The sequence below is a fragment of the Lissotriton vulgaris genome, chromosome 10 (genome assembly GCF_964263255.1).
Source record: "Lissotriton vulgaris chromosome 10, aLisVul1.2, whole genome shotgun sequence".
NCBI classification, from domain to species: domain Eukaryota; kingdom Metazoa; phylum Chordata; class Amphibia; order Caudata; family Salamandridae; genus Lissotriton; species Lissotriton vulgaris.
The window spans coordinates 1,048,033,198-1,048,059,003 of NC_141698.1; the positions used below are offsets into that span (position 1 = coordinate 1,048,033,198).

Below are 25,806 nucleotides of genomic sequence, written 5' to 3' on the forward strand. Positions count from 1 at the left end.
TGCATACTGAATGAACGATTCTTTTATATCACTGCTGATGCTTTAGCTCTTAAAGCACCCTCCTCTTGGGAAACAGCCATTACAATGCGGTCATAACAATGCTCACAAGTTACTTACCTTGCGAAATGAGATATCTATAAGAAACATTAGTAGTGATAGATTCCTTGCCTTAGAATTACCCCCAGGCGTCAGACTGGATCCGGAAAGTTTTTCGTCAGCAGTACCCCTGCGCGTTGGTAGGCATCGTCGTGCGGCTGTGGGTGCATCATTGGCGTTGTTGGCGCAGGGATGACGTCACTGGAGCTACTTAGACACGCCCACATGCGCTGACGTTAGTTCTGTACACGACTTTCCGCACCAGGAACGCAGAGCCATGCAAGATACTAACGACTGGGTGCCATGATACTAGAGCCCTGAAAGGGATGACCTCAACACTAGAAATCTGTTCGCAGAACCGGGAGGATGGGTGGGGCAGTAAGGAATCTATCACTACTACTGTTTCTTACAGATATATCGTTATCGAAGGCAAGTAACGTGCGCATCTGAAAGAAACACCTAGTGATAGATTCCTTACCTTAGAATAGATACCCTAGCAATACCAACCCCGGTAGTGGGTCTGCAAACCAAGATCACACCAGAAAGTCCTGGAAAACAGAACGGCCAAAGAAGCTGTCTCTCCAGACTTGGCTGTCCATGCAGTAGTGGTTGGTAAACGTGTGTTGCAAAGCCCATGTAGCTGTCTGGCAGATGTCCTGCAAGGGAACTCCTCGTCTCATAGGCAGTAGTGGCTGCCGTCGCCCTGATAGAATGGGGGCGCAACCCCACTGGATGCTCCTTTTTAGACAAGGAGTAACAAGCCTTTATGCACAGGACGACCTACCGAGAGATGACCCGTTTCTGCATAGCCCGACCTTTCTTGGCGCCCACGTAGCCAACAAACAGCTGGTCATCCACCCGGAACTGTTGTGTGCGGCTCAGATAGAAAGAGAGCACATGTTTTTGGGTCCAGATGGTGGAGGCTCTCTTCCTCTTTAGAGGGATGAGGAGGCAGAAAAAAGGTGGGCAAAGTGATGGTCTGCCCGATGTGAAAGGCAGTGACAACCTTAGGCAGAAAAGAAGGACGAGTCCTTAGAACAACTTTTCCGGAGAGAAAGAGAGAAAATGAGGCTTAGAAGAAAGAGCCTGGAGCTCACTCACTCGTCTGGCAGAAGTGATGGCAACCAGGAAAGCAGTCTTTAGAGTGAGAAGACGAAGAGGGTAATTATGAAGTGGTTCAAATGGAGCATCAGAAAGGTAAGAACTAGATTCAAGTCCCACTGAGGCATCACAAAAGGAACAGGAGGAAACATGTGCGTGATGTCTTCTAAGAATCTACTTACAACAGGGGACTTAAAAAGAGAAGGTTGATCTGTAGCCTTAGAAAGGCAGAAATGGCCGAGAAATAGCCCTTGATAGTGCCCAGAGCAGAGGCCTGCTGGGCCAAAGAGAAGAAAAAGAAGGACCTCTGAAAGAGGGGCAGAAAGGAGATCCACAGCCTTTGCTGTGCACCATGCCACAAACTTATTCCATCTACAGGTATGTACCGTTTTTGTGGAGGGACGCCTGGCTGCCAAGATAACATTACAGACTTCGGGAAGCAGATCAATAGACGTCAAATGCCGCCGCTCAATCTCCACGCAAGGAGGTGCAGGCTGGTCAGGTTTGGGTGGAAGATTGTCCCCTGCAGCTGCGACAGAAGATCCTCCTGAAGAGGCAGACGGATTGTGGGATCAATGCTCATACTGAGTAGCTCGGGATACCATATCCTTCGAGCCCAGTCCGGAGCCACAAGGATGACTTGGGGTGGGTCGCGCCTGATCTTCTTCAGCACTCTGGACAGAAGTGGTATAGGTGGAAAGGTGTACAACAGACTGCAACTCCACTTGCAACGAAAAGCGTTGCTGAGCGAATGCCGCCTTGGAAATTCCAACATGCAAAACTGATGACATTGCGCGTTCTCATCAGTGGCGAATAGATCTAACCAAGCTCTCCCCGCTGTTGAAAGAGACCTTGTGCCATGTCAGAGTTCGAACGCCATTCGTGATCCATCATCCACCGGTGGCTGAGTTTGTCCGCTCTGGCATTTAGAGAACCTGCCAGGTGTTGAACCATCAGGAACATGCCCTGATGTTTCAGCCATGTCCCGAGGAGCAGAGACTCCTGACATAGGGTCCACGACCCCACCCCACCCTGTTTGTTGCAGTACCAGATGGCAGTGGTGTTGTCTGTGAACACCTACAATACTCTCCCCATGATAGAGGTGTTACTAATGAGGAGATTTGGGACTTATTAGTTTCGATAAAATCAGGTTCCCCCACTGACCCTTGTTCCCCCTACTATCATGCATTAAGGGGCGAGCCAAATCGGAGGCCAACTAACACCTCTGATTAATCAGGAGCTGGAGTCGGGGAAGTACCCCACCGCTTGGAAGAAAGCGATAATTAGACATATTCTCAAGAAATCCACTTTGGACCCCTCAGAACCTAAAACTTTCGCCCAATAGCCTGCCTTCCCATAGCAGCTAAAGGGATTGGAGAAAGCATTGAACAAGACTCTAACAGAGTATCTTGATACTAACAATTTGCTGGACCCTACCATACACGGTTTTAGAGCTCATCATTCTTCAGAGACTTATGGTAGCAACTGAGGAGATCCGGAAGACTATCGACAGAGGGGGCAAGGCGATTCTTGTTTTGTTAGATCTGTTGGCAGCTTTCAACACCGTAAATCATTCGGTGCTAGTCCAACGGTTGCAGGACATTGACATAGGGGGTCCTGCCTTAGCTCTCCTTACATCATTACTGGAAGGAAGAGAACAAAATCTGCATTGGGAGGGATTGCAACCATCTTTCTTGTGGCGTTCCGCAGGGTTCAGCGCTTTCGCCGACACGGTTCAATCTACATATCTAGGTCACCCCCTTGACTAGGCTGGTCAGGAAGCACGGTTTTGTAATGGTATCCTATGCAGACGATTCTCAGTTAATCATCTCATTGGCGAAGCAACCGGAGGATACCGCTGCCAGGTTCTATGGGTGCCTTCTGGAGATCCTGACCTGGATGAACCAATACTATCTAAAAATCAATACAGATAAAACGGAAGTCATGGAATTTGGGCAAGGACAACTCTTGTGGATTTCCTCGTGGTGGCCAACAAGTGCAGGGGAATGCCCCAAGCCAGTGCCCATTGACAGTCAGTTAAATTTTTCATCTCATGTAAACAGCCTGCTTCTACCTTATAAAAAAGCTGAGAAAGATCTTCCCTTTCATTGACCAGGCTCTACAAAAGAAAGTGGTAGTGGGTCTCCTGCTTTCTAAATTGGACTACTGTAATGCGCTGCTTCTGGGAATTGATAAAGCCCAGAGTAACAAATTACAGTCCCTGCAAAATGCAGCGGCTAGGCTGCTGTTAAACATTCCTAAAGGCAGTTCAACTTCGAAGGGAATTAGAGCTTTTCACTGGCTCCCCGTACAGCAAAGGGTGGAGTTTAAGGCCTCATGTACTGTCTATAAAGTGTATTATGGGGGAGGGGCCAAGGATATGCAGAGATTATTTAAACCTTATATCCCTGCCAGGACATTACGGTCTAGCAATGCCTGCCTTATGCAGGTAGACAAAATTAGGAGGGTGAGATGGGGTGGAAGAACATTCTCCCATTGTGTAGCTAAGCTGTGGAACAAACTGCCACTTGCTATGCGACTGCAGCCTAACCATGTAGCTTTTAGGAAGGATTTAAAAACTCTGCTATTCCAACCAATATAGATTGTTAACCATGTGACTTTCCCCCACTTACACTACCGCCAAGACGCCGTTTGCATTTGCACGCTTTATAAATATATATCCTATCCTATCCTAGGAATGCCTTCAGTGCAAGTCGGATGGTTCGAAGCTCCAGCAGGTTGATGTGAAGCCTGGACTCCGCTGGAGACCAGAGGCCTCTGATCTCCGCCTCTCCCATGTGGCCGCCCCCATCCCAGAAGGGACGCGTCCGTCACAACTGTATGTTCCGGTTGGGGGAAGGGTGAGGGATCTGACATTGACCCAACTGCTATTCGTGAGCCACCACTGCAATTGGCGTGCAGTGCCCTCCGAGATCTGGACGTGATTGGACAGGTTGCCCTGATGCTATGCCCACTGGAACTTCAGGTCCCAATGAAGAGCCTGCATATGCCATCTGGCATGATTCCCAAGCAGGATGCAGGAGGCCATCAAGCCCAGCAGCCAGAGGGTCATACTGACCGAAACCCGGGACAGAGGCTGAAAGATTGGAATCATAGCCTGAATGTCCCGGACTCGCTGTTCTGGAGGATAGACCCGAAACGAGGCAGAGTCCAGAACCGCTCCAATAAAGAGGATTTTCTGGGAGGGAATTAGGTGCGACTTCGGTACATTGATGGAAAACCCCAGCGAATGCAGGAGGTCGGCATTGTCTGGAGGTGGGAGACAACTGCCTGGGGCGAGCCCGCCTTCAACAGCCAGTCGTCGAGATAGGGGAAGACTGAAACCCCTGATCTGCGCAGATGAGCTGCGACCACCGCCATCACTTTCATGAACACCAGAGGGGTGCTGGTAAGGCCAAAGGGGAGCACGGTGAACTGAAAATGCTCATGGCCTACTGTGAATCGCAGGTAGCGCCTATGGGCAGGCAGGACAGGAATATGAAAATATGCGTCCTGTAAGTCCAACGCCACCATCCAGTCTTTCGGGTCCAGGTTAGACAAGACCTGCGTAAGTGTGAGCATCTTGAACTTCTCCTTCCGGAGGAAGCAATTGATGTTCCGAAGGTCTATGATAGGATGCAGGCCTTTGTCTTTCTTTGGAACCAGAAAGTAATAGGAATAACAACCACGACCTACTTCTGGTGTCGGAACGCGCTTGATGACCCCTTGGCCAGGAGGGCCGTAACTTTCTGCTGAAGAAGTGCCAAGTGATACCCGGACATGCGGTGGCACTGAGGTTGCATGGCTGGAGGGGTCGTCTCGAAGGGGAGGGAGTAGCCCATTCGGACAATTTGCAGCACCCACTTCTCCGAATTGATGTTGCGCTCGTGGAGAAGATGATGGCGTATGCGTCCACCCACTGGCATCTAATGGGCCGGAAAGGTCGGACTAGGAAGTGGATGCTGTGGGGGTGGTATTGGACTGACCTGGCCCCCTGAATAGCCTCAACAGTTTTCACGTCCGCAGCCACGTGGAGGTTGTTGCTGCTGTGGCCTGTGGCTCTGCGAACGCTGCAGGTGCTCTTTCCGTTGCCACGAAAGGAGCAAAAAGCAGAAGGCAGAGGAGGCTGAGCAGCCGACAGGCCCAAGGATTTGGCAGTAGCCCGGGAGTCCTTGAAGCACTCCAACACACTGCCTTATTGCCAAAAAGGCGAATGCCATCAAAGGGCATGTCCATCAAGGTGTTCTGGACATCCCCTGAGAATCCAGTTGTCCTCAACCAGGCGTGGCGCCAAAGCGCCACCATCGTGATATCGACCTGCCCAGTGAGTCGGCGGTATCCACCCCACAACGTATGGTGAACTTCGCTACGTCTGGCCCGGCCGCAATCGGGCCAGACGTAGCGAATATCAATATCATACGCAGACGACACTCAGCTGCTGTTCCCTTTTCAGACAATGACGCCAGCAGTTAAAAACTCCTTCGCTGCAGGGATGAGAGCTGTATCCCATTGGATGACCTCATGCTTTTCGGAGAGGCCCGCTCTTATGGTCACCTGAGTGGTGGCCTCCCGAACTAGGCTCGGTCCCTTGTCCTAAAGAGATAGTAAAAAACTTGGGGGTTCGACTTGATCAATCCTTGACACTTAAAGATCAGGTTAATCAGGTAACTGGATCTTGTTTTAGGGTCATTGGCCTTACTGAGAAGGGTGTTCCCCTATATAGTGGACTGCCATAGGAAAACTCTAGTCCAGGCATTGGTAATCAGTAGATTAGACTACTGTAAGGGCTGCTCATTTCTGCCAATGAGGAACAACTTGGTAGGCTACAGGTAGCCCAAAATACAGCTGCCAGACTGATCTTGAATGCTCCATCTAGATCCCCCTCTCGCCCTCTGTTGAACAAATTACACTGGTTGTCTATTCGCCAGAGGGTGAAATTCAAGATATGCTGTACAATTCATAAATGCCTGTCTGGTGCTGGTCCTAAGTACCTATCAGAAATTCTTAGACCTTATGAGCCAGGTCGTTCTCTGCGCTCTCAGACCCAATCTTTGCTCCAAGTACCACGGATTAAAAAGGAAAGACACGGAGGCCGAGCTCTTTCTTATAGAGGCCCTACCCTCTGGAACTCCCTCCCTCTCACCCTTAGGCAAAATCCCAATTTGGCCACCTTTAGGAAATGCTTTATTTATTTTATTTATTTAGCCTGATGTTATTTTGGATATAGCTTTGGTAAAAACACAAGCGCGGACATACCCCTTCGGGGGTCGAATTCCTGCGCTATATAAGCAAATAAAAAAATTTAAAATATAATAAATAAATAAATGAATAAATCGCCTGGGAAAGAATTGCCTGGGCCTCCTCTGTGTAGTTGGACAGCACCTGCGCAACTGTGTCCCACAGAGAGTAGGTATGATAGCCCAAGAGGCATGCTGTGTTCACCGACCATAGCTCTAAGCTAAAGTAAACTTCTTATGGGGTGACCCAGTATCCCTCAGAACCTGGGCGATATAATGATATTGTCAACAATGGTTCTGTCGGGTATGTACAGAATTGCTTCAAATACTGTGCGTATCTCAAAACATATTTACAACATAACGGTATTACTCATTAAGACTCTCGGTTAAATCATTCAGTGCAAACCAAACCTAGGAAGGGTCAGAACATGTTTTTAATCAATGAATTATTTGTCATTCATGTTTCATCTTTCTGTTTTAAACTGACTCCTTAATTTATGCATTGAAATCATTTACAAAAACGGCGCATCATTTCAAAGAAGTGAAAATTGTGACATAAGGTGAAAATGTTGTGACTTAGTGATAAAACAATTGGTGACTTATATACATGTGAATGAAAAGTATAGAGGGGGGGAAAAGGAAGAACAATTTAGAAAGCCAATCTCAACTTCAACAATTCTCTAGTCCAACACGCTATATTAATTAGCTATGTTACGCTAGACTTGGATGATTGGTCCTTAGAGTATATTGTCGACGTTTCGACCCTATTGACGCCTTAGTTGTGGGTCTCTGACGGGTCTTCTTCAGGACGGGGGCAGGGAAAGTGATATCGCGCCAGTTACTTCGGCAACAGCATTGGTCCCCTTGTGGGTTGGACACCATAAAGTTGTGCTGATTAAGATCTTTTCTTCAGTGGTGTTTAATCAAACGAGAACAGATATCTGTCTCTCAAATTCATTCACTCCCGTTGATTTGGGAGGTTCCTTATTTTATGGAAATCTGGTTCCGCAATCAATGCGAGGTTTCATTAGGGCTAGAGGAAGCCTCACTGTATAAATCCTGTTCCTTATCTTATGGAAATCTGGTTCTGCAATCAATGCGAGGTCTCATTAGGGCTAGAGGAAGCCTCACTGTATAAATCCTGTTGAGGCACGTCTCTTCCTTAACTGTTTGCCGAAATCCTAGATTCTCGCTGTTCATTCGCAGGAGTCTGGAAGTAGCTTTCACCATCCGTCTTATACCTAAGGCATAAGACGGATGGTGAATGCTACTTCCAGACTCCCGCGAATGAACAGCGAGAATCTAGGATTTCGGCAAACAGTTAAGGAAGAGACGTGCCTCAACAGGATTTATACAGTGAGGCGTCTTCTAGCCCTAATGAGACCTCGCATTGATTGCGGAACCAGATTTCCATAAAATAAGGACCCGCCCAAATCAACGGGAGTGAATGAATATGAGAGACAGATATCTGTTCTCGTTTGATTAAACACCACGGAAGAAAAGATCTTAATCAGCACAACTTTCAATTCTTTGAAATGATGCGCCGTTTTTGTAAATGATTTCAATGCATAAATTAAGGAGTCAGTTTAAAACAAAAAGATGAAACATGAATGACAAACAGAACCATTGTTGACAATATCATTATATAGCCCTAAGCTGGCAGATTAAAACAGCTTCTTGCCAAGCTGATCCAGCTTCTTGGATTCCCTATCCGGAGGTGCGCGCTCTGAGAAGTTGAAGCTTGGACAACCAAGCTCTCAGGGGTGGGGTGTTGGGTAAGGAAGAGGGGGTCGCTCAGAGCCAGGCGATGGCGTCGGGCCACGTTCCTATCCACAGCAGCCCCTGTGTTGGGCCTGGACCAGGTGCCCAAATGAACGTCTAAAAGTGCTTGATTAAAAAGGCAGCAAGGGCTCCGAAGAGCTAGCCGCCGATTGGAGTACTTCTGTCAGGATGTTAGTTCTGACGGCCACCGTAGGGAGCTCGAGGTGAAGAGCCTCAGCTGCCCTACGCAACACCACTGCCTAACTGGTTCCCTCCTCCGTAGGAGGAGACAGCATGCCAAGGTCAGATGAGGTGTCAAGACCACTGGCCTCTCCCAAATCCCCAGCCCAGTCCTCATCATAAACAAAGTCCTGTGCTAGAGGGTTCCCAGACCCCTCCCAGTCCTCCCCTTCCACCGAAGTCTGTGGAACAGGCTCAAAATAAGGAGGATAGATGTAGGGCATAAAAGGCGTCCGTATCTGTCGAGCACTGTGTCCGGGTCAGGGCTGTACCTGGGGACGACGTCGTCCCGAAGAGCGGGCGACATCGGAAGCGGTGCCGGGGAGATCGGCGCCGGTGGAGGTGTCACGAGGTCGACCTGCGTCAATCTGGGTCCGATCACAGATCCCTGGGGGCCTGCGGCATCGGGGCAGACCCACCGGCTGCACCAGGACCGGAGCCGCCGGAGATGGCAAAGCTGTGTGCCCCATCGGGCCCGCAGGGCCAGAAGGTCCAAAGAGTCGGACCATGGCAGAAAGAAACTCTTGCACCTGGGCAGGCGTCGACCCCGCACCCGGAAAGGAGCGGTTGACTGGAGGAGACGTCACTGGCTCCGCCGGAGCCGCGGAGGTGGCACAGCCCGCATCCTCAGCCGCATGGCGCGACAGGGGAGGGGAAGTCGAAGAGCGACGATGCTTCTTCGACTTCTTTTTGGAATGTTTCAACTTACCTGACCCTGAGTGCGAAGACTTAGATCCAGAAGAATGGTGATGGCGACTCTGCGACCTGTCCCTCAACCTCCCACAGGACCGGGACCTCGAGCAGCACGGAGCCGACTGCCGGACTTCAAGCAACTTTTGGGACTGCTCCCACAAAGTCTTCGTGCCATGGCCCGGCAGTCGGGCACGACTTGGAGTCGTAGTCTACCCCCAGGCAGTAGACACACACGCGGTGGGGGTCAGTCACCGACATCATGCGATGACAGTCCCCCACAGTTCTTGAAACCAGGCATCCATACGACACCAGGGGTCGATCGACTCAAAAGATAAGGTAAAAGGCCTCGAAAAACTCAGTCAAAAATTGACTGGGGGTACTTGCTCTTCCCGAATCTGCGCTTGCTGGTGCAGAAAAAGAAAGAACTGACGTCAGCGCGTGTGGGCGCTTCTAAGAAGCCCCAGCGACGTCATACCGGCGCTAACGACACGCGGAGCCGCACAACGATGCCAACCGACGCGCAGGATTACTGCTGACGAAAAACTTTCTGGATCCAGTCTGACGCCTCGGGGTAACTCTAATGTAAGGAACCTATCACTACGTGTTTCTTTCAGTTACAACCATTACCACGTATCCTTTACAACGAACCTGCCTATACCACGCATGTCCGTTACCATGAATATGCCTTTACCATGCATGCCTTCACTACGAAATCTGGCATGCATGGTAAAGGCATGTTCAGTATAAAGGATGAGAGGTTATGACTGCGTTGTACGCCCAGGGGCCAGGAAAAGGGGCACTTTTAAGGGCCAGGCAGGGGGCTGCGGCATGAGTGGTTTTAGGGCTCAGGGCCAGGAAAAGGAGCAGCTTTAAGGTTTAGGGCCGGGCAGGAGCTGCAGCAGGGGGTGGTTTAAGGGCTCAGGCCCAAGAACCCGTGGACATTGACTGTGAATGGATCCCATGCTCAGGGGGTAGTGGGGGACAAGCGAACGGGCCTAGAGGTTAAGGCCCGCCCCGAGCCTCGACTGAAAACACTGTCCCTGCTTGAGGCCGGCCTGCAGAGAATTTCGTCCCCATCTCTGCCCATCGTGAACTCTGCCTGCGAGCAGGACCCTGCGACATGACACCACATTGTAGGATATGCAGGGAGAAAGTGTGGACAGGCCCACAACAGCAGACCCTCCCCTGTTGTGACCTGCGTCCTCTACAGAGCTACGAAACAGACACAAGCACCAACTGGTGCAGGTGGGTAAACACAGCTGGGCCGAATATCCTTGATTGTGTGTGCCTGTGTATCTTTTTACTAACCATAATTTATTACCAACTATGCTTTTAGAACAACATTTTCGTAGTAAAGCCATGCGTGGTAAAGCCATATGCATGGTAAAAATGTTTGTTGTAAATATATGTGGTAATGCCGCATGGATGGTATGGACGGTGAAGTGAAGGTATGTGTGCTAGTTGCATGCGTTGTTCCATACAATCCCTCCTCTCCCTCCCGTCCAAAAATTCTGTCACAGTTCCAGCATGCTGATTTACTTCTAATTGGTTTCATTATTATACCCTTTTACAAGCGGCAGACCATGGTTCATACCTTTCGTGTATATCTTAAATCACTGCTTTTGCCTCTTATTCCAACAGTTAAACCGCACACTTAAACTAGTCTTTAAACCTACTCTTTCCTTCTCTACTTTTCAACGCTACACCTCAATCAACTTAAGGACAAGTTACATTCTTGAAATCCTAGTTCTCCTACAAGGGAATCCACAGAAAAGTTGTGAGCACTGAATTGTGTCATTGAACTCCGGGATCCCAGGGAACTTTACACAAGTATACACATGTGCAAAGCTCTTCAGTAAATAATACGTCATCACAAAAAGGTAAAAAAAGAAAAATAAGTGCAATGTTAGTTCCTCAGACCTTTCTGAAGCAGCCTCCTACATCCTCTCCTATTGGCCATGCAGTCCAATTTTCTGTCTGTCCTTAAGAGTTCTCACCAGGACGAAGATATTTCAAAAGGCAAATTATCCAGCAACGTTGCCATGCACTTCCCCAAAAAGAAAATCTAAAAAAAAATCCTGTCAAGAAAAAAAAGCTTAACTGCACTCTTAGTCCATATGGACGTTGAGAGAAGTCACTTAGAAAAAGTTAGGAAAGATGTCAAATATGAAAAAAGTCATAAAGGCAGAACTAAATAAACAGGATCTTGTTATCAGGAATATAACAGTCACCTGTGGGGCATGAGGGGACATAGGAGGAAGGGTGAGGTAATTTAAGGCCCAGTGCCAGTTTTTATGTCTCGCCTCAGCAGCGCTTGCACGGTCTCTCCGAGACCTGCTGTATTCAGGATATGGGCTTTAGGCGCCACTTATGTTCCACCCATGTATTTTATTGGCTCCTTTTCGTAGCTTTTAGGAACTGGTATTTCATTAGGTTTCTGGTCCCGCCTTGTCCTTCCCTTTCTACTATTGTAACCTCCCATGAGGACTGCCCCGGTAACATGTAAACTTTCTCTGTAGGTTTTAATTACAGTTGGTTAGCACCCATTTTTTAATGCCGAGCTGGTTTTCCTTTTGTTCATATTCAGCTGTTTTTTCTCAGTTCCGATAGGCTAGGACCATATTTTGACTGGCTACGTGGGTGCCTTTATTTCACGTTTTTTCAGGATGTAGCGTGTGTGGATATGTAGATGAGCCGGTAGCGTGTGTAAACAAACTTGCGTTAATTGCATGTTTGTTGAGCCCACAAGGCAGTACAGTGCACGCTTCACCGACACCACGCGCCTGGTTTAAAGATCATTTTTTTGTCCTGCCATGGAACTGCAGGTTTGTGAAGCCCACACTTTTTTCATAGCAGCACTGCACCAGCTTTCATAGTGTTTCCAGTTCTTTGTTTTGTCTCTGCATGCGGCTGCAGGATCTTATAGATAGTCAGAAATAAAAATAAAATCTACCACTCCAATAAAGTACAACTCTGTCAGCTATGCTTTTGTGCTATATATTTGCATTGCTGGAGTAAGTCTAGAAATGTCTTTGTTCTTCTCTAAATGTAGAAGTCTCTTTCCTTTCTTACTTTACCTCCCTCGAAAGAGCATAGGCATCAATGTCACTTCCCATCCTCTAAATCCGTACAAGTTACGCTCTCATGGTGTAGTGCTTGAAAGGGTGCAGTACCACAGGCTGTTACTAGGGGTCTCTATGGAGTTGTAAAAGGACTTTTATTAGCCACATAAGATACTGTAGCCTTAATGCAATTATACAGAAATATTGTAGTTATGTATAAGTTTCCATCTCTTTTTATTGGAAGAGAGATTTTTGTTAGTTTGCGTTTTAAATTAAACAATACTGCATTTTAAATAAGCAAGCGAACAAAAATCTCACTTCCCAAAAAACAAATGGAAACCTACTCAGCAGCAATCTTTCTCTTTATAATTCCATTAAGTACGCAAAACCTTATAAGGATAATAGAGGTCCCTTTATAACTAGTAACAGCCTATTGTACTGCACCCTTTGTTGCATTTTTATTTTCACTTATGCTACTGCCGGGATATTTTTCGACAAAAAACCCACAAATAAACATTTTCATTTGCAACGCCAATAACTCAAACTTTCACTAATGCAAGGCCTCTTGCATTGCAAATGTTTGTTACTGCAATGCCTATGGCAGTCTAGCTGATAAGATCACTTAATTTCCCTTTTTTATCCTTACAAAATAAAAAGGTCAGTGGAAGAGATTTCCGGTCAGTTTTAGGTTATCTAGTGGTCCTACCACAGCTCCCTATTCGCTCTAACGACACCCCAAGATGTAAACTGAGAGAAAGTTAGCATCAAAGAAAGAGACACTATTCCTATTCAACGTCAAGGGGCACAATGTTTAGAGCAAGTAGTGGACTAAAAAGTACACTGGTGAGAGCTGGATTGCTGAAAAATAGCAAAAACATAATTTAGCCGTTTTTAACCTTCTAAAGTACTACAAAGACATGCTTTCTCTACTTAAGCACACATTTCAACTGAAAATCCTCGCTCATGTGAATATTGTTCAATCAATCAATCAATCAATCAATCAATCAATCATAGGCATTTATAGAGCGCTCTACTTACCCGGAGGGTCTCAAGGCGCTAGGGGGGGGGGGGGGGTGTGCTGCTGCTACCCGAACAGCCAGGTCTTGAGCTTCTTCCTGAAGGCGAGGTGGTCTTGGGTCAGGCGCAGGTCGGTCGGGAGGGAGTTCCAGGTCTTGGCGGCCAGGTAGGAGAAGGACCTTCCTCCTGTTGTCGTTCTTCGGATGCGGGGGACGGCGGCGAGGGCGTGACTGGCTGATCGGAGGGGTCGTTTGGGAGCGTAGAAGTTGATGCGGTTGTTGAGGTAGCTCGGGCCTTGGTCGTGAAGAGCTTTGTGTGCGTGGGTAAGGAGACGGAAGGTGATTCTCTTGTTGACCGGGAGCCAGTGCAGGTCTTTTAGGTGTCCGGAGATGTGGCTGTGTCATGGGATGTCGATTGTTCTAAATATTTTGTTTTCTAAAAGTGCTCCGGGATCTAGCACGAGACTAATGACGGAGGACTATACCACTGGAATATAAATATTATTTCTCAACATTAAAAAGCCTCCTCTTTCTAATAAATGGATTTTTAGATGCAAGTGCTCCAAATTATCCAATGGGAACTTTCACTATCCGGCATTGCGTTTGCAGAGACGGGGGTACCTGCCTGCTTGTGGTCGCGCTGGCCATACCTGCCCATACCTGTTGACCCAGCCAACCTCCCGACTCCCGCTGCCTCGCAGTCAGGACAGCTCTGTGAGGCCGCCGAGCGGAGGGGGTGGGAACTTCAATTCCCGGCGTCCTTGGCGGCTCGAAGTTGCACCTGGCTCCAGCGCACCAACCGGCGCATAAATTACAACGCCTTCCCCGGCGGAGTGGGGAACTTTCACTATCCGGCATTGCGTTTACAGAGACGGGGATACCTGCATGCTTGTGGTCGCGCTGGCCATACCTGCCCATACCTGCTGACCCTGCCAACCTCCCGACACCCGCTGCCTCGCAGTCAGGACAGCTCTGTGAGGCCGCCGAGTGGAGGGAAGGAAGGGGAGGACTTCAATTCCCGGCATCCTTGGCGGCTCGAAGTCGCACCTGGCTCCAGCTCGCCAACCGGTGCATAAATTACAACGCCTTCCCCGGCGGAGTGGGGAACTTTCATTATCCGGCATTGAGTTTGCAGAGATGGGGATACCTGCCTGCTTGTGGTCGCGGTGGCCATACCAGCCCATACCTGCTGACCCAGCCAACCTCCCGACTCCCGCTGCCTCGCAGTCAGGACAGCTCTGCGAGGCCGCCGAGCGGAGGGGGGGGGGACTTCAATTCCCGGCGTCCTTGGCGGCTCGAAGTCGCACCTGGCTCCAGCGCGCCAACCGGCGCATAAATTACAACGCCTTCCCCCGCGTCGCGCGGGCTAAGCCCGGGCAAAGGGCGGGCCGTCTATGGCCGTCCGGGGACGACCAGGGACGGGACGGGCCACCTCCCTTGATTCGTACTTATCCTAAAGGTACTTTTTCTTTGAACCCGTTTATTCCTCTGATTGGGGGAAAGCAATACGCCGACCTTGCTACTGAACTGCCTAATATAAAGACGGTGAACTGGGAGAAGGGCAGACATAGTCTGGCTTAGCTTTTTTGTGATACTTACCATCAGGGAGCCAGGAAAGATAGGTTTGGGAGATAGTCAGCCAAAATCCTATTATGTCCAAACCCCCAAAAACACGCTCGGCTACGAGCTAAGCACACCTAGTTGTCACACCAAAGCAAGCCACTGCTGAAGCAAATGATGTACCATCTAACAAAGTTAAAAAACCTACTGCGATAGACCTGATGTTGAGGAAAGTCTCTGGGGAGATTGAGCGTATGGAAAGGAGTTTGTCCTCTTCACCTATCCCCATATTAGTTACCCCCACACAATCTAGGGACCAAACATTATCTGAAAGCCTCAACATAGAGATAGTGAGTAACTCAATCGAAGGCATTCCCTGCGCACAACAGGTAGTACAACCTGAGGTAGAAGATCTAGGGGACAGTAACCTTACCACACACGGGAGACCCAAACAACGGGGGTGTGGCAAGGGCCAGCGCTGGAAAAACAAATTAAACACAGGAACTTATCGAACTAAAAATAGACAAGAGGTCACTCCTGAAGAAGTAGTGTCAACCCACACAAGACCGCCAGGGTGGATAGATGAGGTAATCGTAGAATTAAAAAAACATCTGGAAGCCTTCATCATCAGCCAGATGAAACCGATAGTTAGTAGGATTGATAAAATAGCAAATGAACTGATTAAACAGGGCAAGACAACGGGCTCGATAAGCAAGAATCCTACCTCAGGCCAAAACCAACCCACAAACGCGGCCACTGACCAATTGCGGTCATTAACAACTGTGTTAGTAACACACTACACACGATCACCCAGGTACATGACCCACCTAAAGCTCCACAACACCCAGAGAGGGGATCTTTCCAGAAGGTCGGAACCAAACATCTAGCTAAAGTTCAACGGCAATTAATCATACAAATGGGGCATGAAGACCATCACTGAAGCCAAGGTCCAAATAGCATAACCCAAATCGATTATGACTCATTTTATAGACCAGAAAGTCCACCGCCACATATAAATTTACCCCCGGAAGCTAGCCCCTATGTCATAGTATTCGCAGGGGTTCCGGAATTAAGAGCTCTCACACCAACATTTAAGGGAAGAGGCTGCTCATCCATCATAGACTTTATTTTAATATCTACCTTTGCAAAAGAGCAAGTCAAAGAGGTAAGAACGGAGTGGAGCCCCTTTAGCGACCATAACCCCCTAACCCTTGAAATCCCTTATAACGGGCTGACAGTAAGGCACGTCTGTGCAGATACTGAAATCCGCCCAAGTGACCAGGGGAGGCGCCTAAGATGGGCAAAGATCAATGCACAAGAATTCTACAGTACCCTAATGGAAAGAGGGAAAGAACAAATAGAGGCCTGCCTTGAACTTACAATAGAGGGCAGAGATGTGGTCCTGGCATTTGAGTCCTTAACTAAGGTGGTTGATGGATTTTTAAAAACCAAGCGTCCCGTAAAGGACTCACCAACTCCACAATGGTTTGACTCTAACTGCTCGCGGGCTTTGAGGGAGCTAAAACGGTGCCTTAAGAAGCTCCCGAGAGATGAGAATAAAGTTGCCCTGTGTAGGCGGAATTATAAAATGCAGGTCAAACAGAAAAAGATCACGCTCCAAAAGGAAGTTTGGTCAGACTGGAGGGAAGCAGGCGAAAACAGAGATTATACCCAATTTTGGAGAATTATCAATAGTCCCTGCTTTCAAGATTCCAGTTCCCCTGTTATCAGCACTAACATACTTCCCGAACAATGGGTCACACACTTCGAGAGTCTATACAATCAACAGGGCGAGATAGCTAGGGTCGGAGCATGGGAGGGGGTGAGACCCACGGAACTAGAATTCTCTTTACTGGAAATCTCCAAGGCAATCCAAGGTGTGACCCGAAATAAGGCACCAGGCCCGGATGGCACCCCCCCAGATCTCTATCTAAGCAATATTGATTTATGGGCACCGATCATGACCAGAGTACTAAATGCAGCGATAAAATCTGGGCTCCCACGGTCTTGGTCTACAGCATTGATTGTCCCCATCTATAAGAAAGGGTGTAGGGACAACCCGCAATGCTATAGACCAATCTCACTGATAGACGTGTCAGCTAAACTGCTAGGTAGGGCAGTCTTAAATCGCCTTGTTGAGTGGACTGATGCACACCACACCCTAGCAGACACCCAATACGGTTTCAGAGCAGGCAAATCAACTAGTGATCAATGTCTCAATCTTTACCTCCTAGCTGCCAAATGCACGAAAACCAGTAATGGAACCATGTACATGGGGTTTATGGACCTGGCGGCTGCGTTTGATAACGTAAATAGAAACAAACTCTGGGCCCTCATGTTCAAACTGGGAATTGACCCAGACAGTATAAACATCTTAAAGGAACTCCACTGGAACACCACTGCCAAAGTCCGCTATAGCGCGGGGGAGTGAGTACCGATCCCTTCCCGTGCACTGGCGGAGTGTGGCAGGGGTGTATCCTGGCCCCCTTTCTATTCTCCCTTTACATAAACTACTTGGAAAGTTCATTGATGGCTCTGGAGACTGACTGCCCTAAAGTAGTATCGCACCATATACCAGTACTGCTGTATGCGGATGACGCGGTCCTGCTTGCACGAACAGCAGTGAGCCTGCAACATCTGGTGAATGGATTTGTAAAGTTCATGGAGAACCTGGATCTCTCCGTGAACCTGACCAAATTGTTTGTTATGGTGACAGGGAAAAAAACATCTAAGAGATTTGTATTTAAAATAGGAGCACATGTCCTAGAAACTGTTAATACATTCTCGTATCTGGGTCTTTTGTTTGATGGAGAGATTAGGTTTGCCCCCTTGCTGGAGGAAAGGTGCAGGAAATTGGTCTCAGCAAATGGTGTTATTTTAAACTTCGCAAATAGGCTGGGTCGCAGGTCACCAGAGCAAGTAATGACGTTGTATAGAGCTGTTAGCACCGCCAAAGCCACGTATGGGGCAGAGGTGTGGGGATTCAGGGATGTACACCAGTTACAAGTAGAGGAGACAAATTCCTACGGAAGATCCTGAAGACACCACAGAGTATCCCTGCAGCAATTGTACACACGGAGCTTGGTATCCCACATATTTCTGACCAGATTAAAGAGAGACCCATCCTGACCTGGCTCCAAATCTGGATAAACCCAGAAGCAGAGCTCAGCAGGCAAATATTTAAAGATTGCCTCCAGAGAGATAGGTGCCTACAAATCCCTTGGCTTAAATATGTCAAAGAAACTCTAGGGAGCATAGACCACCAAATATTATTTACTGACCCGTCACTGATTGACACTTCTTGTAAATATCGGATCCACAAATTGCTACTGGGCAAATATGATTGGAGCAGGAAACAACATGACTCTACAAAAACATCCGTAGTTGCACACTCTTTAGTAAGCAACGGAGAGGGTATGGAACCATATTTATTTTTAATGTATAATCAACAAGATAGATTTTTAAAGTGCCGTTTTAGACTCAATTTGTTACCTAATATTTTAGCTTACTCACCTGGTTTTACCCTAACAATTGAGTAGAAGGGTGCCTGCTGCTGCGACAATAGGTCTCCGCAGGACACCCTCCATTTTGTATTATTATGTTCTTTTTACCGAACCCCTCGCCGTAGATTTCTTGTAGATATTTTAAAAGAGTCAAAACTCTGTCACGCTAAATCTGCTCTAACATTTCTGCAAAGAGCTACTGACATTCGCACCTTGTGCTCTATCATGAGTTTTTTAAAGTTTGCTGTTAAATTAAGAAATACCAGGGGCTGATGCAGGATGTAATTAATGTTTCTTAAATTATATTAATCCTGTTTTTAACATTGTATAGTTCAGAAATGTAATGTAATAGATGATTTTGTATTATGTATTTTTATGATAGTTTTTAATCATCGAAATAAAAATCTAATGAACTGAACTGAAATGCTTCTCTTTTACTTCTGCTCTTTGTTAAAATGATTTAAAATGATTTCTAGTCCATTCCAGAATCATTATACTGTGCATGTTAATTCTGAAATAAATCTCTGGTTATCTATGTATTAGAATAGTTATTGTACGTACAGTTAGATTGATGAACGATTGAATGTAGCACTATCTCCTCCATTATTCTTCAGTTTCTACTTATTGGTTGTAGTACAATCAATCTAATAAATCCCATATATTCTCCTGGAATAGTCTACCTCTTAGTTTCCATCCTTGTACTCTGGCGCGACTCTAGGTTCTGCACTTTCATTCTATACAAGTCTTTTAGCTTCTAACATTTCCATAATTTACGCAAAAGATTTTTTTCCAAGTCTGAGGAAAATGTAACTTTTTTTGGGGCAAAATTTGAGGTTTGCAGTGATTCTTGGTAAGAAAACGTGGAGGGTTCCACGCAAGCCACGCTTCTCCGCGTGCCCTAGAGGGCCGCCAAGCCTGTGCCCAAAGTGCAGGTGACTCCCTCGCAGAACCATGTCTTTTTGTGATCAATGATTTTTAAGTCTCCACAGTTCATTTAGAGCCCTTTCCTGTTGCTGGCACTTGGCCCACCCATACAAGTGAGGTACCATTTGTATCAGAGAGTGAGGCGCAGAGACCAGGGCAGCTGACTCCGGAGCGCAGGGTTCACAGTCCGATCCCCGGCTCCGACTGCAGCTCAGCACCATGTGACTCTGGGCAATAGATCACTTAATTTCCACGACGGCTCCCAGCGCCTTAAGACCCGTAAAGGTGAGTAGTTTGTGCTTTACAAATACAGATTTATTTACATTTTACATTTGTTTTATCAGGACATCTTGGGGAACACTGGGTGGTAGGAAATTTGTGTCTGCCCAGTGATCCTACAACTTTTCCACACAGAAATGTGAGGAAAGTATCAATTGTTTTAGCAAAATTTGAGGTTTGCCGGGGATTCTGGGTAAGAAAATGTTGGGGATCCACGGAAGCCGCACCTCCCTAGACTTCCCTGGGTGTCTAGTTTTCAGAAATGTCTGGGTTTGGTAGGTTTCCCTAGATGGCCAACAACCCTGGGACCAAAAGCGGAGTTGACTCCCTCGCATAACCATGTCTTTTTGTGATTGATAATTTTGAGGTCTCCACAATATGTTTTGGGCCATTTCCTGTCACGGTTACTAGGTCTACCCACACCATTTTTATCGGGAGACTTGAGGAAATGCTGGATGGGTGGAAGTTTGTGGCTCCCCGCATATTACCAAACTTTCCATCAAAGAAATGGGAGGAAAATGTGTATTTTAAATTTCTTTTATTTTTTTTTCTTTACAAAGTTTGCAAGGGATTCTGTGTAACAGAACCTGGTGGCAGGCACACAAGCCACCCCACCCAGGATTTTCCTGGGTGTCTAGTTTTGAAAAATGTACAGTTTGGCTAGGTTTTCATAGGTACTGGCTGAGCCAGGGTCCAAAATTCACAGCTAGGCACATTGCGAAAAAGGGTCAGTATTCTATGTAAAAATGTGATGCGTCCACATTTTATTTATTTATAAAGTTTTATATAGCGCGAACGTGATCCCAAGGGATATCAGAGCACTTTACAATTGGAAGTCAAGGAAGGCAACAGTTCACTACATGAGACAAATGGGAATATAAACAGGCAATGAATCAAATAGGTCTCACATAACAAGGCCGATTACAAATAATGGGGTCAGCGACGAATGGGCTGGTAGCTGATACATAGCGACATAGGAGACTATCAAATGTGACAACACGAGAGGAAAAAGAAAAGAAAATAATAATAATAATAATAATATACAAGATTATCATCCAATTCTAGAGTATGTCCGATGCAATAAGAGCAGACAATCACATATCTTCCTAAGGTAAGAACTTATTCCAATTTGAAAGCAACCTTGGAGGTGATTCTACGAATTTCCGGTGGAAGAGAGTTCCAGATTTTTGGTGCATGGCCAGAGAAGGCTCGTTGGCATGTTCTCTTTTTACGAAAGATCTGAGGTTTCAGGAGGAGAGTGTTAGCACTCCTAGACGGTCTACCCCATCCGGATAGTTCTAGCTTTTCGGCTAGATAGTTGGGGGTTTTGAAGTTGGAGGGCTTTGTGGGACAAGCAGGCAATCTTTAGCTGAATTCTAATTTCATAGGGCAGCCAGTTTAGGGATTTTAAGACTGGGGAGATGTGTGCATTTCACTTGGTGCCCGTAACTAATCTGGCCGCCACGTTCAATGATGCCCTTAGTGGGGCCAGGGTATATTTGGGGAGGCCACAGAGCGTAGCACTGCCATAATCAAGCCTCTGCAAAACAAGCGCTTGGACCACTTGCTTGAAAACCGCTTGAGGTAGGAAAGGTTTGCGATTCCCGAGTATCGACATAAGGTGATTAGCTCCCTTGCACATTGCTGATATGAGTCTTCATGTTCAAGTGCTTGTCCATGGTGATTCCTAGAGATTTAGCAGAGTCGATAATGCGGGGGGAACAGAAGAAGGCAGTGAGTTGGTTCATCCAGAGGTCGATTTTAGGAGTGTGTTTTGGGGAAGAAATGAGGAGGAATTCTGTTTTGGAGGTGTTTAGCAGGAGCTGGTTCTCAGTTAACCAGTTTTGAGTAGTCAATAGGGTAGAGTTGAGTGAAGTGATGTTTTCCGGGGGAAGAGATTTTCAGATAGAGTTGGGTGTCATCTGCATACATATGGAAGAGAATCTCAATGAATTTTAGTTAATTAGCGAATGGTTCCAGGAACAGGTTGAAGAGTATGGGACATTGGGTGGACCCTTGGGGAACCCCCATGGAAACTGGTGATGGCTGGGAGAGAGAGTGGTTCGCTTAACTCTTTGGGATATGTGCTGGACGAAGGACGAGAACCATTGCAGCCCTGATCAGAGAGGCCCATCCTGTGCTCCAGAATGACAAGGAGGTTGTCGTGATTGACAGTGTCAAATGCAGAGGAAAGGCCAAGAAGGATATGGAGGCACTATTCATTTTGGTAAAGCATTATTAAAATGCCATCCATCACATGAGGAGTTTGGCTAGTGTGGGAACGCTGGAGATAGGGCGGAAGTTGTTGAGATCAGCGCTGTCTGCAGTCATTTTTTTTTTTAATATTGGTGTTACCTGAGCAGCTTGTAGGCAATCTGGGATCGTGACTTGTGACAAAGATGCATTGGCGATCTTTGTCCAGATGGGAGAGACTGCATCCTTAATTTCTTTGAAGATAGAGGATGGTAACGGGTCACTGAAGTGATTAGATGGGTTGATACTCTGAAGAACCTTTTTGATGTCCCATTCATTGAGGGAGGTAAAGGTGTTCCAGGATGCATTGTTTTTGATACCCCGGTTACTCGGTTCGAACTCGTCTCGTAAGGCTGTGGGGGGAGAGCCCGCCTGGTTTCCAGAACTATGTTAATGAGTCTAGATTTCTCTGTAAAGAAAGCAGCCAGATCACCACAAGAGGGAGGGCTGACTTCAGAGTCAGATAGGTTAGGGGCAACCACCGATTGTTGTTTAACCAGTTAAAAAAGTTTCTTGGAGCGATTTACAGCTTGGTTAAGTTGGGATCTGAAATATTCCACCTTAGCTATCTTGATTTGTTTGTTATAAGAGCTTCTTGCTGATCTAAGGATTTTTGGCTGGTCCGCGGATGGAGTGATCTCTAGGAACGTTCGTTAGCCCTTAGGTTTCGCCGTTACGAGTTTAGGTTGCTGTTGAATCATTGTTTGGATATTTTTGTCGGTGCATTTTTTAGTTGGAGTGGAGCCATGGAATTCATGATGCTAGAGATAGAGGAGTTGTAGAAGTCTGTGAGTTCATGGGCCTCGTACATGTCCCCTTGGGAAGAAAGGGCAAATTTACAGCGGGTTGCTAGATCAGCTGTATTGATATCTCTGAGGTCCCTTTTCCAAATCTTCGGTTTCTTTGGATGAGACACCTCAATGTTGATATGGAAGAAAACTATGTGATGGTCAGACCAATCGCAGGGGATGATGGAATCCATAATGATGGTGTGTACTTTGGTAATGATGAGGTCCTGAGTTTTCCCTTTAATATGGGTTGGCTAATCACAATGTTGAATCAACTCATGATCATTCAAAAAAGAATTGAGGCATGTGACTGCTTGGTCATTAGGGTTCGAACAGTGAGGGTTGAAATTCCCAAGGTAGATGTGGGACAGCGCAGAATCCATATTGCCAGAGATGATTTCCATTAATTGTTCGATGAAGGGGAGGTTGTCCCCTGGGGAGTGATAGAATGTGTGCAGTTTGCCAACCAAGTGATTGTTACTAGAGATGTTGAGACAAAGGTATTCGCATGTTAATGGCGTAGAGGACTGAAAGAGGGAGACCGCAAGCGTGCTCCGGTGTATACAAGCTAGGCCACCTCCCAGCTTCTTAACTCTGTGTAGACGAATTATGTCATGGGTAGGGTAGGATAGGAGTGGATGAGCCAAGTTTTTGTGAGGATGATGAAGTCTATCTCATTGTGTTGTATGAGGTCGAAGAAATCGGAGGCGTGTTTGTTGGGTGACCTGTAATTGAGTAGTACACATTTGAGTTGTGCCGATGTATGGGGGAGGAGTCTGAATGATGTTCACTCGTGAGGTTGTCATTGTTTATGACTGAGTTTGTGGGTGGGGGTGTTCTCTGTCCGAGTTAGGGTGAATGGCTTGAAATATTCCCTTCAGAATCAGTTTGATGTCTGTGCTGGATGAGTAAGACTTGAGAAGGTTGTCGATTTCGTTGGGCGCAAGACAGGTCGGTGAGCTTCTGGGGCGAGAGGGTGCGTTAGGTAGGGGTACGGTTTTAGAGATAATGGGGGAGAAAGTTGGTCAAGGTGAGCTCTAGCACATGGCACTAGCAGGGGATCTGGGCAGATGAGAAAGGAGGGAGCTTATCACGGAAAGATATTCAAGTGAGAGGGCTTTCAAATCATTGCGTTTCGGGCTGTTTCCTGTCACAGGAACTAGGTCTACCCACACAAGTGAGGTACCATTTTTATTGGGACACTTGGGAGAATGCTGGGTGAGGGAATGTTTGTGGCTCCCGGCAGATTCTATATCTTTCCATCACAGAAATGTGAGGAAAATGTGTTTTTGTACATATTTTGAGGTTTGCAAGGGATTCTCAGTAACAGAACCTAGTGGGAGCCACACTAATCACCACATCCTGGAATTCCCTGGGTGTCTAGTTTTTAAAAATGTACAGGTTTGCTAGGTTTCTCCAGGTTCCAGCTGAACTATGGCTCAAAATCCACAGCTAGGCACTTTGCAAACAAAGGGTCAATTTCAGTGGAAAAATGTGATGTGTCCATGTTGTGTTTTGACCCATTTCCTGATGCGGGCACTAGGCCGACCCACACAAGTGAGAAACCATTTTTATCAAAAGACCTAGGGAAACACAGAATAGTAGAACAAGTGTTATGACAAGTTGTCGTTCTATGCATTTCTGACTTCTAAATGTAAGACTTTGTAAAAAAAAGAAAAAAATACATTTTGGACAATGCCCCCTAATTCAGATGCTAGTATGGCTACCCACAAATTCAGAGTTGTGCAAATAGCCACTGCTTCTAAACGCCATATCTTGTTCCGATTTGTTTCCTTACTACCTATTTTTCACTCTTTATTTTTTACCAAATGTATTGCTGTATACCCGGTACACAATGAAAACCCTTACAAGGTGCAGCACAGTTAATGGCTGTGGGTACCTTGGGTTCTTAGTGAACCTACAAGACTGATATATCCTCGCAACCAGAAGGGCCCAGCGGACATAACAGTTAGAAGTTACTTGTGAAAATGCAGGCACAAATGGCTGTTTTTTTCAACTCAATTTCAATATTCTTTTTTCTTTCATCTGTTACATTCTATACGAAAACCTTGAAGGATCTACACAAATAACCCCTTGCTGAACTCAGAATTTTGTCTTTTTTTAAGAAATGTATAGCTTTCCAGGATCCATTATTGGTTTCACACCCATTTCTACCACTAACTGGAAGGAGGTTGAAAGCACAAAAAATTGGAAAATTAGGCTAACGTCCCAGTAAAATGCCAAAATTGTGTAGAACATTTTTGTTTTCTGACAAAAAGTCTGCCTGTTACTGAAAGCTGAGAAGATGGTGATTTCAGCACCACAAACCATTTGCAGGGAACAAACCAGATGCTGTCTTCTGCAGCACTTTTTCCTCCCAAAAAAACAAATTTAGCTGTATTTTGCCTAATTTCTTGGTCATCTCCAGGACAAACCACAAACCCTTGGTTCCATTAGAATCCTTAGGACGTTCAAAGAAAAGGACGAAAATTTGACATAGATACCTTATATATCAAAAAACGGCGTGGCACGGGAGTGGGAGGAGGAGGAGGAGGAGGAGGAGGACGTTACGCCTGGCAGCGAAGGTGTAAATTAAGTCCTCACATTTCATTTTCATCTGTTACCCATTTCTCTTTACCTTATCTAATGTTAGTTATTTCTAATATTTTCCTCTACTAAGCTTTCAATTAATAGTTCAAACCTTCCACTATGGGATTACTGATTTGCTCATTTATTTTATATTACTTTTCATTCAATATCGTCACACAAGTCCTTGTACTGTGCATTATTCATGTAATCTGCCTTTCACCTTTCACCTTTCAGTCTTGTTCCGATTTCATCTACAATTTAATTGTTTAATACCGTTATTGTTCTATTTTAGCGGTCTTGTGCCCGTGAATATTTTTAAGCTGTAACAGTAAGGATTTCTTATTATTGGCGGACATCTGAAAGTCAAAGACTGATCGATGCAACTGTCATTATCAAAGTCTTATTCGATCTCACACCCCTAACATTTTGGGCATCCATGCCTTATTTTTTTTTATCTTCGCCATGTTCCAATTCAGAATTTACAACTAACAATGAAGATTTTGGATGATCATTAATATTAAAAGAACTACCCATGGCTCACATCTCAGAGGTAAATCAAAATAAAAAAGTGTCTACTTTACATTTTATATTAGAACCCATCTGAGAGTTTGTGATACTGACTCTACCAATTCAGTTAACAGGAATAATCATCGATAATTGGTAATTACCTTGCCATGTCGGACTCGACACTTGGATTTCATACT

At 46.3% G+C, this 25,806-nt stretch overlaps 1 protein-coding gene across 1 annotated transcript in view; it reads right to left on the reverse strand.

Annotated features, from left to right (window-relative positions):
* DYNC1LI1 (dynein cytoplasmic 1 light intermediate chain 1) overlaps positions 1-25,806 on the reverse strand; it is a 398,524-nt gene that overhangs the window by 218,782 nt on the left and 153,936 nt on the right. The gene's annotated exons all lie outside the window — the stretch shown is intronic.